Consider the following 13,490-nt stretch of genomic DNA (forward strand, 5'->3'; position numbering starts at 1 on the left):
CCCTTGCTCACTTTGCCACTGGATTCAAGCAAGCCTGGCTGAAGACGGCTGTAATGCCAGAAACCGGTCCTAGGAAGCTTGAATCCGGTCCAGGGAAGGCATGGCTTGGCAGTTTGTGCTGGACTGTTCCCATGAGGCACAGGGTCAGACTGATTTGCATATGGCCATGTCTGAACTGCGGTGTCAGAGTGGGCTAAAGAACGGTGATGGATTAAACCCAGATCTGTTGACTGGGTGTGAGTGTTTGATTGATTCAGATGCTCCGTCCATCACCACCCCCCTTTTGTACCGCTTTGTTCGCCATAAGTTGGCAGGGTATGCTCAGACGTGAGTCCCTTGCTCACTTTGCCACTGGATTCCAGAAAGCCTGGCTGAAGACGGCTGTAATGCAGAAACCAGTCCTAGGAAGCTTGAATCCGGTCCAGGGAAGGCATGGCTTGGCAGTTCGGGCTGGACTGGTCCCATGAGGCACAGGGTCAGACTGATTTTCATATGGCCATGTCTGAACTGGGGTGGCAGAGTGGGCTAAAGAACGGTGATGGATTAAACCCAGATCTGTTGACTGGGTGTGAGATAAATAACGGTGATGGATCAGGCCCTGATCTTTGGACTGGGTAAGAGTGGTCTGCTTAACTCAGACACTCTGTTCATCACCACCCCCTTTTCTAAATCGGACTGGTCCCATGAGGCACAGGGTCAGACTGATTTTCATATGGCCATGTCTGAACTGGGGTGGCAGAGTGGGCTAAAGAACGGTGATGGATTAAACCCAGATCTGTTGACTGGGTGTGAGTGTATGATTGGTTCAGATGCTCCGTCCATCACCACCCCCCTTTTGTACCGCTCTGTTCGCCATAAGTTGGCAGGGTATGCTCAGACGTGAGTCCCTTGCTCACTTTGCCACTGGATCCAAGCAAGCCTGGGTGAAGATGGCTGTAATGCCAGAAACCGGTCCTAGGAAGCTTGAATTCGGTCCTGGGAAGGCATGGCTTGGCAGTTAGGGCTGGAATGTTTCCATGAGGCACAGGGTCAGACTGATTTGCATATGGCCGTGTCTGAACTGGGGTGGCAGAGTGGGCTAAAGAACGGTGATGGATTAAACACAGATCTTTTGACTGGGTGTGAGTGTTTGATTGGTTCAGATGCTCCGTCCATCACCACCCCCCCTTTTGTACGGCAATGAAAGGGCAGCAGATGTGGTGCAAATACCCTCATATCACTGATTGACTTTTTTACAGCACAATGCATCATATGACTTCAATGAGGTGAACATAAAAAACAGAACACCCTCAGAAGGAGAAAAGGCGGACAGGCTCAGAGGACCCACTGGGGAGGTAACCTGTGACCCTGGGGTCAAACACAGAGCCCTGTAATAGATGCAGTGGTGCCCTGAGCTACCAACAATGGCTTAACGTGTACAAAATAAAACAGCGTCTAAAATACATATTTTACTCTTACAAGGGTGGAGCTCAGAGACTTTGTAGTCTAATACCTTCAGTGTCACCTCACCTCAAGGATTTTTGAAGTGCTGGGCAACACATATTTTTCGGCCGCTTACATGGATCAACTTTGAACTTCTTAATCGTTTTCATCTAATTAAACCCTCCTCAGTGGTGAGTTTTAGAGAGTTGAGGTAAAGTTGAGTGTCAGAGAAACGAGCAATATAAATGTCAGTGGAAGTTGAATTATACATTTGTTTTTTGAGAGTTGGGCGGCAGAATGGGTTTACTTTACATTTTACAGCTAATTTACACCAACTTCTCTCCCTGTCCTCCCCTTATTAACCTCCCCCTACTGAAAAACACACAAAACCCCCCGCATGCCTAGAAAGGAAACAGCTTGATCCTCTGTTTATACCCGTGGCTTCTCTGTGGACTCTGCAAGCAGCGGAGACTCGTTTCTCAAGCAGGCTCCGGTCAGAGGCACTCCTGGGGATGGCTGTCTGTGTGCGTGTGCACTGGGGAAGACGCAGATCGCCACATCTCCGCCATGCGGGCGTTTAAGTCACGTACAATGGGAGTGGGAGGGGGCGGGAGAGAAGGCACGGACAGTGGAAGAGGTAGCAAGACACAATGTAGTGCTCAGGAAATATGCAGTAAAGGGGCCAATAGCCATGGAAGGAGACATGGCTATCATAAGGAGGGGCTAGCAGCCTCTAAACCAATTAGAAGGCAGCATTTAGAAAGGCCAAAGACACAAGCCAATGCTAGAATCACATCTGAAAGGCCCGTAAGGCTGAGCAGCGTAAATGCAAATGTAAATGTCCAGTATTTGTAAAGCGCAAACAATTACCCGACGGTGTTTAGGCGCTGGGGGCAGTTGGGAAGATTCATCGAGCTATTGCCCAGAGTCACATGGTCCTGGGCTGATCTGCCACTGGCCCCGAGGATCAAACCATGATCTCCCTGATCCCAGACACAGCCGCCCTGGCCACTGCGCCACACCTCTTCCCTTGTCACTTACATGCCAGGCAATGAAAGAACGGTGATGGATTAAACCCAGATCTGTTGACTGGGTGTGAGTGTTTGATTGGTTCAGATGCTCCGTCCATCACCACCCCCCTTTTGTACCGCTTTGTTCGCCATAAGTTGGCAGGGTATGCTCAGACGTGAGTCCCTTGCTCACTTTGCCACTGAATTCAAGAAAGCCTGGCTGAAGACGGCTGTATTGCCAGAAACCGGTCCTAGGAAGCTTGAATCTGGTCCAGGGAAGGCATGGCTTGGCAGTTCGGGCTGGACTGTTCCCATGAGGCACAGGGGCAGACTGATTTGCATATGGCCATGTCTGAACTGGGGTGGCAGAGTGGGCTAAAGAACTGTGATGGATTAAACCCAGATCTGTTGACTGGGTGTGAGTGTTTGAGTGGTTCAGATGCTCTGTCCATCACCACCCCCCTTTTGTACCGCTTTGTTCGCCATAAATTGGCAGGGCATGGTCAGACATGAGTCCCTTGCTCACTTTGCCACTGAATTCAAGCAAGCCTGGCTGAAGACGGCTGTAATGCCAGAAACCGGTCCTAGGAAGCTTAAATCTGGTCCAGGGAAGGCATGGCTTGGCAGTTCGGGCTGGACTGTTCCCATGAGGCACAGGGTCAGACTGATTTGCATATGGCCATGTCTGAACTGGGGTGGCAGAGTGGACTAAAGAACGGTGATGGATTAAACCCAGATCTGTTTACTGGGTGTGAGTGTTTGATTGGTTCAGATGCTCCGTCCATCACCACCCCCCTTTTGTACTGCTTTGTTCGCCATAAGTTGGCAGGGTATGCTCGGACGTGAGTCCCTTGCTCACTTTGCCACTGGATTCAAGCAAGCCTGGCTGAAGATGGCTGTAATGCCAGAAACCGGTCCTAGGAAGCTTGAATCCGGTCCAGGGAAGGCATGGCTTGGCAGTTTGTGCTAGACTGTTCCCATGAGGCACAGGGTCAGACTGATTTGCATATGGCCATGTCTGAACTGCGGTGTCAGAGTGGGCTAAAGAACGGTGATGGATTAAACCCAGATCTGTTGACTGGGTGTGAGTGTTTGATTGATTCAGATGCTCCGTCCATCACCACACCCCTTTTGTACCGCTTTGTTCGCCATACGTTGGCAGGGTATGCTCAGACGTTAGTCCCTTGCTCACTTTGCCACTGGATTCAAGCAAGCCTGGCTGAAGACGGCTGTAATGCAGAAACCGGTCCTAGGAAGCTTGAATCCGGTCCAGGGAAGGCATGGCTTGGCAGTTCGGGCTGGACTGTTCCCATGAGGCACAGGGTCAGACTGATTTTCATATGGCCATGTCTGAACTGGGGTGGCAGAGTGGGCTAAAGAACGGTGATGGATTAAACCCAGATCTGTTGACTGGGTGTGAGTGTATGATTGGTTCAGATGCTCCGTCCATCACCACCCCCCTTTTGTACCGCTCTGTTCGCCATAAGTTGGCAGGGTATGCTCAGACGTGAGTCCCTTGCTCACTTTGCCACTGGATTCAAGCAAGCCTGGGTGAAGATGGCTGTAATGCCAGAAACCGGTCCTAGGAAGCTTGAATTCGGTCCTGGGAAGGCATGGCTTGGCAGTTAGGGCTGGAATGTTCCCATGAGGCACAGGGTCAGACTGATTTTCATATGGCCATGTCTGAACTGGGGTGGCAGAGTGGGCTAAAGAACGGTGATGGATTAAACCCAGATCTGTTGACTGGGTGTGAGTGTATGATTGGTTCAGATGCTCCGTCCATCACCACCCCCCTTTTGTACCGCTCTGTTCGCCATAAGTTGGCAGGGTATGCTCAGACGTGAGTCCCTTGCTCACTTTGCCACTGGATTCAAGCAAGCCTGGGTGAAGATGGCTGTAATGCCAGAAACCGGTCCTAGGAAGCTTGAATTCGGTCCTGGGAAGGCATGGCTTGGCAGTTAGGGCTGGAATGTTCCCATGAGGCACAGGGTCAGACTGATTTGCATATGGCCATGTCTGAACTGGGGTGGCAGAGTGGGCTAAAGAACGGTGATGGATTAAACACAGATCTTTTGACTGGGTGTGAGTGTTTGATTGGTTCAGATGCTCCGTCGATCACCACCCCCCTTTTGTACGGCAATGAAAGGGCAACAGATGTGGTGCAAATACCCTCATATCACTGATTGACTTTTTTACAGCACAATGCATCATATAACTTCAATGAGGTGAACATAAAAAACAGAACACCCTCAGAAGGAGAAAAGGCGGACAGGCTCAGAGGACCCACTGGGGAGGTAACCTGTGACCCTGGGGTCAAACACAGAGCCCTGTAATAGATGCAGTGGTGCACTGAGCTACCAACCATGGCTTAACGTGTACAAAATAAAACAGCGTCTAAAATACATATTTTACTCTTACAAGGGTGGAGCTTAGAGACTTTGTAGTCTAATACCTTCAGTGTCACCTCACCTCAAGGATTTTTGAAGTGCTGGGCAACACATATTTTTCGGCCGCTTATTTGGATCAACTTTGAACTTCTTAATCGTTTTCATCTAATTAAACCCTCCTCAGTGGTGAGTTTTAGGGAGTTGAGGTAAAGTCGAGTGTCAGAGAAACGAGCAATATAAATGTCAGTGGAAGTTGAATAATACATTTGTTTTTTGAGAGTTGGGCTGCAGAATGGGTTTACTTTACATTTTACAGCTAATTTACACCAACTTCTCTCCCTGTCCTGCCCTTATTAACCTCCCCCTACTGAAAAACACACAAAACCCCCTGCAGGCCTAGAAAGGAAACAGCTTGATCCTCTGTTTATCCCCGTGGCTTCTCTGTGGACTCTGCAAGCAGCGGAGACTCGTTTCTCAAGCAGGCTCCGGTCAGAGGCACTCCTGGGGATGGCTGTCTGTGTGCGTGTGCACTGGGGAAGACGCCGATCGCCACATCTCCGCCATGCGGGCGTTTAAGTCACGTACAATGGGAGTGGGAGGGGGCGGGAGAGAAGGCACGGACAGTGGGAGAGGTAGCAAGACACAATGTAGTGCTCAGGAAATATGCAGTAAAGGGGCCAATAGCCATGGAAGGAGACATGGCTATCATAAGGAGGGGCTAGCAGCCTCTAAACCAATTAGAAGGCAGCATTTAGAAAGGCCAAAGACACAAGCCAATGAAAAAGTGGGTGGGAGAGTGGGCGGAGCTTCCCTCACCTATAGTGTAAACTGCATGCCTCGCAAAGCGAGCAGCGCATGCGCTGCACCGCTAGGCGAGACCTAAAAATGTGTTATATTTTAAATTGGGGTATTGCTTTTTAGGTCTTGGCCTAGCAAAAGCCATAAGAGGCCTTTTGGAATCGATACGATTCCAGCGTGCACACTGGAAGACAAACTGAGACAGAAGATGTGCACGCGGGTATTGGCCCCTTTACTGGCGGCGTGATACTCTTGACATTTATTTCTCTGCCAGTAAAAGCAGCCCCCCGTGCACATCTTCTGTCCGTACCATGATGGGCCACGCTTGTTCTCCTCGTGTTTGGTCTCTCTGTGCTTAGCCTTTCTTCCCCAGTGACTGCCTCACGCCCGCAGTCCTGATGCTGCTGTACAGTTAACCGTTTAGTTTAGTTGTAATTCAGGGTGAGAAATGAATTATTGTTGCAACCCCGGTTCAGTGCTGTAACGAAAAGCCGGTCACAATATGTGTCTTTATTGTATCACTTTTTAGTTACGTGATTGCAACCACGTGCATTTAATATAAATCACCAGCGGGAACGAGTATATTACGTTTCACATTGCCGATTTTTTTGTTACTGTGTAGAGCTTTACTTGAAATGTTAATACACCACATTTACCTTAGAAGCTTGATAAACAATGTAAAATATTCCGCCCAAAATTCACGAGATTGCTCAGCCGGAAGATTTATGGTTTACACATGCATGGCCTTCTGCCATGTTAAGAAGTGGTTACTCTGGCTGCTCTTGTTCGAGCCTCCCATCTCCAGAGGTAGTAATCGCCTAGGTCAGGCCTTTAAGTGGAATGAAAAAATCTGGGGGTCTCTCAAAGGGGCTTGGCCGATATAATTATGGGCGTGGCTTAAAATACGTAAGTTAGAAATCGGTGCTAAGTTTAGCGTGCCGCTTGACTGGTATTTTGCTGCTTTTTTCGGTCTTTGCATCCAGATATATAATACAACAAGTAACATACCACCTGCATAAAGCCAGGACTACTGGCTTTGTCAATTGTTGTTGCTTAAGTAACAGCAACGCATAAAAAGGTAAAATGCTTCTGTTCTGAAATGAGACTGAAAGAACTGTAACGAGACCCTTTAAAGATACATGAAAGGCAGTGAAGGGTGGCACTGCTGCTAAGGTAAGATTTTTTTTCACCTTGAGGGTGAGGTTATAATGGAGAGCCTGAAAGCGACCCGCCTCAGTACCTGTTTTTTAGAACTGCTGGTGTGGAGCACAGGCAGGACTTGGTCCACTTAAAGCCCTGTCTAGATGTCCAGCTGTGACACGGTTCCTCTGCTGGGGTGATGTATCAACCTGGTGTCCGCTGGAAGGGTGATCCTAAGTCCCAGAGGGGGTGCTGGGCAAAGATGTGAGCTGTTGGGCCCTTTAGAATAGTTGCTTTTGGCCCTGTGACCGTATGATGCTGGATGTCAAACTGATCCCGGACTATGTGCCCCAATATGCGAACTACCCGAAAGTGCGAGCTGTGATGGTGATCTGTATCATTGTTGGCGCAGTACAGGTGCGAGCTTCCTTTCGGCTCCACGCTTCTCTGCTCCGCGGCAGGGTGGGCGGTGTCGGCTCTTCCGTGTGATGGTCAGAAGGGGCGCGCGTTTTACGACTTCGATTTTATCCTTCTGCTCCTTGAGGGTAGCACCCTGTTCCCTTTGCGCAAGTCTGGTTTAAGGGCAGTAACCAAGATTCCGGTAAAACTGGTTTTCCTTCAGTGTAGGGCAGTAGTCTTCAATCTGTAGGGCGCGACCCCCAGGGGGGCCGTGGAGGCATGGGAAGGGGGGTCGCGCTCTTCATTTGATAAAAGAAAACATCCCAGACGGTTAATTTCGGGAATCTCATGTGCTGGGGAATCTTAGTCAGCTGAAGACACCTTTCTACCAGTGTGTTGCTGGCCTGAAAGAAATGCAAATGTGTGCAATGAGTTAATCTCCAAATGTGAAGCATTTGCATTTCTTTCAGGCCAGCAGCACACTGTCAGAAAGGTGTGTTCAGATGTCTGCCTGGCTTTGATTGCTCAGGAGAGTGCGATTACATTCAATTGATCAAATCACTTGAAGTTTTTGAGTGGTAGTGTACAGAGTTAAATGAGTTGTGAAGTGCTTGCTTTTAATTTTTATTTATTTTACAGAGTTTTATATAGCGCGAACTTGACCCGAATTGGGTATCAGAGCGCTTTACATAGAACCAGTTGCATTACATGAGGACACATTCATCTTTTTTTATTGTTGGGCACAGGAAGATTAAGTGATTGGCGTATTTCCATAGCTCTTACTATCCTTAAGAATGTGTTGGAGTGACAGGTATGTAAAGAAATACATTACATAGGTTCTGAATATTATTAAAATCTATGGGCCTCATTTACAATGAAATGGTGTAGGGTTAGTTCCGCAAGTATTTTTTGCTGCACTGCCCTACACCAATTCGAAAGAGCAGGAATAGATGTATTTATAAGTACTGTGCACTCCTGTCCTTTCTGCTAACACACAACTTAGTGCCTAGCACCAACGCAGACACCCTTGCACCATGGTGCAAGGGTGTCTGCATTATTGGTAGGATGTTTTTTTCGCAAGAAGGCATGCCTTCCTGCACATAAACAACCCATGGAGGCTTTTGAAAACAAGTAAAGAGAAAGAAAGATATGTCTAATTGTTACGCATCCCCTGGGGCAGCATACAGTTTTGGCGCACCCTCATGTTTTCAGATTTGTTGTAAATCTGGGAATGTGTCAAAACCCATGGAAACCCCTTCCCCCCCCCCCCCCTTACGCAGTGTAAGGCAACGCACCGACCTTGCGCTGCGTTGCTTTACACCATATCTAGAAGGCCTTGAAAAGCCATGCAAAGTGACTTTGCGTGGCCTCGTAGATATGAGTCTGCACTTTGCGCAACCAGAGCATCCTAAAAAATGTCACACTGGCAGCGCAAGGGTCTTATAAATAAGCCCCCATATTTTGGAAGCAGCGTGTATATTTTGGAAGCACCATTTTATCGTAAAATATTTTGCTCATTTTGTAGGGGTCTATCTTATACTGTGTGTAATACAAGAATAAAATAAAGACTTACACATTCACAGTGCTTTCTGTCACAGGCAGTTGCTTCATAGCACTACAAATACACAAGTAACTATTCTCCACTGCACCAATCACAAATTAATTCTGTGGTTCTCTGGTGTCACACAGACTTTTGCATGGAGGTTTTATAATTTATTATAGTGCATGTATTTGTTATTCACTAAAGCAGCCCGTTATTATATATATAGCTACCCAATGGTGAGAGACCTGAAAACGTACGTATGTTTTAATTATGATGAATGATGTTCAGCCACCTCCATTTGCATGCAGCTGTATATCCATAGCTATCAGTATCCCATGAAATATAGCATGGTTTTCCACCGATGTCGTGCAATAAAGTTGCAGCCCGTGCAATACAGCTATTATACCAAGGGCCACTGGAATTATGTTATTGTGTGGCCACAGTGATTTTAGCATAATTATAGATTTTCGAAAGGTTCACGAGATACTTAAAAGCAGCGACAGGTGTCGACGCTCTGTAGAAGGCCCTTTGTAAAGCTGTATCGGTTACCTTTTTGTTGCTTATTGCTATATTTGGGTGTTAAACTGGTACTAATGAGATGCAAACACAGATTGACCGTTCTATGGAGAACATGTATGGTTGTCATTGGTAAGGAATACTAGGTTCTAGAAATTTTTGTCAAGAGGGGGTCCTTATGCCTAAAATATTTTAATGGGGCGGTCCCGGCATCAAAAAGTTTGAAGACCACTGGGGAAGGGTGTGAGGACAAATCCCTGCACGAACCAATGATTTACAATAGTTAGTGTATTTTTTAATTTTGTATTTAAATAGTACATCTCAGAGTTCTGAAGGTGGTTTCAATACACTTTATGTGCATTGTTAGAACCGGCTGTCTCTAGTTGGCAGAGGTATGCGCTTCTGACAAATAGGGACACACCTTTTCTAGTCAGGGCAAGGGGATCACACCCTTTGATAACCCCTGCTCACCCCCTTAGTAGCTTGGCAGAGCAGACAGGCTTATCTCAGAGGCTGTGCGTTAAGCATTTATGACCACATACAGTAATAAAGTGAATACACTACAAATGGACACGACACAGTATTATTATAAAAATAAGGATTTTTATATAAGGCTTAGCACAAGACCAAATAACCACAAAAATATACACAATCTTAATAAATACTCTTGGAAGGAAAATAATAGTTCAAAATGTAGTTTCTTCTTTAGCACAAAGTCACAGTTCTTAGCAACAATGTAACCCACATGGGAGTTACCCGACGTCAAGGCAAAGTTAATCCAAAGGTTCGGCGTCGACCGCGAGGAGCGCTACATCGAGCCCGGAGTCACACGGACCCCCAACAACACAGTACCTTAGGAAAATGAAGCACACGATGATCAGCGGCGTCGAGCAATCCGGCGTCGCGTCGTCGGTGTCGATCAGGCCTCAGTAGTCGTCGATGTCGATGATGATGCTGCAAGAGTGAGCAGCGCTCACGGCGTCGAGAGGGCACGAGGTCGATGCGATCAGCAGCGGTGCCGACACGAGGTCCCTTGGAGCTGGAGCCGAACTCACTACTCACTGGCGTTGCTGCTGGCGTCGATCGGGCCCGGCGGCCGGCGTCGAGGAAGCGGGACACTGGAGCCGTTACTCACTATGTCGAGCTGGATTCGGCGACGTCCGTCGGCGTCGAGATTGCTGGTGTCTTTCAGAGGCGCTGGATTCACAGGTTCCAGCAAATAGCACTTTAAGCAGATGAAGTCCTTTAGCCCTGTGACTTCGGCAGGAGACTGGCACTCTTCCAGTCCTTGGAGATTTTCTTAGCAAGCGTGAGAGTACACACACAGTTCCTCTCTCCTGGTTCCTTGGCAAAAATAAAGAAGCACTGCAGGATTCCCCCCCGCAAACAGCACACCGGCAGAAGGGGTAGGCAAGTCCTTGGATCAGCAGGCTTCTTGTCCTTGGTTTCAGGGTTCCTTGTCAGAAGTGATCTAAATTCTTGGTTCAGGGGTCCTTCTCTTATACCCCTTTTCGGCTTTGATCCCTTTGTCCATGCAGGAGAATTTCCCAACATCCTGGGTCTGTTGTGGGTGGAGCCAGGCAGAAGCACCTGGCCTATTCACTGAGCAGGGCTGGGTCCTCAGACACCCAGCAGGAGGTGGAGCCAGCATTGTCACTGGCCGGAGCAGAGCTATCGGCCTCCTGGTAGGAGGTGGGGCTAGGATCGTCCATGGCAGGCACAGAGCTATCAGCCGCTTGGCAGGAGGTGGAGCCAGCATTGTATCAGGCAGGGCAGGCTATCAGCAACTACTCTCCCCCTACTCTCAACGCAAATGTCCCACTCATCCCATACTGACTCATCCAGACCTCTGGAGCCACCCAGCTCCTGTCACACACACGCAAAACCAGCAGAAACCAGTAATGGTTAGACAAGAAAATAGACACTTTCTAAAAGTACTGTTTTCAAACCCAGAGTCCAAAAACCTTCCATACCAACGGATGCGTAATTAAACCCCGAGTTCAGGGATACCAAACCCGGCATTGCACCATGCTCCCCGAGCCAGCTAGGATTATAGCATTAATAATCCGGGCAGCCCATTCTAACTAATGGAGAGCAGGTTACTCGCAATAGTGAAAAACGAAGATGGCTGTAATTCACTATTAGTAATGAGATAGCGCAGCAGCGTGTGCACTCGGTAGTCTATTTTAACTAAGGTCAACAAGTGAACTACTATATGTAAAATTAGTACAAGCGTGCAGGAGGTAGAAAGGTTCTGCTAGACCTTTGGGCTTAAAGCTGAGGGGGCATCCGGGAAATTACCCAGGGACCTCGTGCACTGCGACTGTCACTCAGATGAGTGTAAGCATTTTGTGTTCAAACAGTAAAATGGGAATGGTAGACAAATCAACAACTTTAAACAACCGTAAACATTCGTTACATAATTCAATATTATTTCAATGAAAATTGACATCAAAGGATTGTTGCTCAATAAATTAGTCTTTTTATTATTGAGTATGCTTCTTCTGAAATTGTTGAAAATTCACAAATTCAGTTGTAGAGGGAACATGTTCAATCAAAAATCCCAATGCATTTCGGGCTGACCAAGCTGCCCTTCGTCAGGGGAATCTGTGAGGTAATAATAATGCGCTTTACTACACATTTCAGGCAGTATTTTTACGGCTAAACAGTCAAAGGGTACAGGCATTGTTGCTTTTACATTGTCCATAAGTGAAAAATTAACCAGACTCGGTGAACCAGAAGAATGAACCAGAACTGATAGAAGCCCATTCCCAAGCACCCAAGAAGTGTAATCGACAGACGGGAAAGAATGGAGTAGCTAAAAGTGAACCACGCAGTCAGATAATCAGTGGCATATGTGTGCTAAAGAGGAATGGAAACGAAAACTAGGTCATAGACTTACTGATTTTGTCACTACGGGACGCACTTTGGCCCAAGGGGGTAGTACTTCAAACTATCCGTCAGTGGCGATAAAAGTAAGGAGAGCTGCAATGTGGCATGAGATAAATGGGTTACTACTTATGTGTGCCTAACGTGCCCGCTAATCTAGTGCTAAAAAAAGAGAATGACTCACCCGATATTATATCTCGCGTCCGTGTATCACGCTGCGTGTAAGCGGTCGTCCCTGTGGGGTAAACGGGTAGGGTTTGTAAGAAACGGAATGCTCGGCTCACACTGAAGTATATTAAACTGTGTGACAAAACGCCGCTCACCTTAATCGAAAGCTAGTCTGTGTGGAGTTCCCGACAGGATGCTTCACGCATTGCAAAAAAGCTTGCGGAGCTTGCTGGGTTATGTAAAAAGGAATAGAAAGCGGACTGCCTCCGGTCGCCATGTTAGATGAGGGAATGGAAAGTGAAGAAAGAAATAGCTCTGAAGAGTTCACCGAGAGTAATAAGATACATTGTCACAGTATTGTTCACTATTAATGGATAAAGCAAATAAAATGAATAAAACAAAACACTTCAGTTAATGTCCAGTCTGTGCTAATATAAATGTGGAAAAAACATCAAAATGCAATGCAACATCATGTGGGACGCCAATCTAAATGAGAAGCTGCCACTGCTGTGTGCACAATCTTCACGTTGGGAATGAACTAATGAACATTGTAATCATTTCAAAGCATTGTTTCTACAAATGTTAAAGTTACAAGTAGCATGCTAGTTCAAATTTGTCATTTAGCCCAGTTGGGGTTAGAGTTTGCATAAACCATATCCAATGGGATTCTCGCTGTGAAAGTGTCAGGGCCCTGTCGCGTTCAGGGTTTGATTCAATGACCTCCAGAATGCCAAATTTTAGTTGGGCTATATTATGTCTGCACTTAAGCCAATGTTGTGCTATTGGAGAATTTTCATTCTGTGTGCGAATCCGGCTCTTGTGTTCAGTGATGCGAATGCGCAAACTGCGTTCTGTCTTCCCTACATAATAGAGGTCGCAAGGACATTTGATGTAGTACACCACAAAGTTGCTATTACAGGTCGCTGTGTACTTGAGGGCAATAGGTTTGCCTGACCTGGGGTGATTGATGATTTTTCCTGTAATGGCGTTATTGCAGTTGGAGCAATTTAAACATTTTTGCAAACCTTTGTATTGTTGATTAGATTTGGGAAGGTTAGTTTTGAGCAGTTCTTTCAAGTTGCGCGCTCGTTTGTAAGCGAACAGAGGTGGGGAGCTGAATTGGCCCCCAAAGTCTGGTTCGGACTGTAGTATCGACCAGCGATTTAGGATTATGGTTTTGACTGCTTTAGATTGTGTAGAGAAAGTGGATACAAACAC

This window comes from Lissotriton vulgaris, chromosome 5, assembly GCF_964263255.1.
Source record: "Lissotriton vulgaris chromosome 5, aLisVul1.2, whole genome shotgun sequence".
NCBI classification, from domain to species: domain Eukaryota; kingdom Metazoa; phylum Chordata; class Amphibia; order Caudata; family Salamandridae; genus Lissotriton; species Lissotriton vulgaris.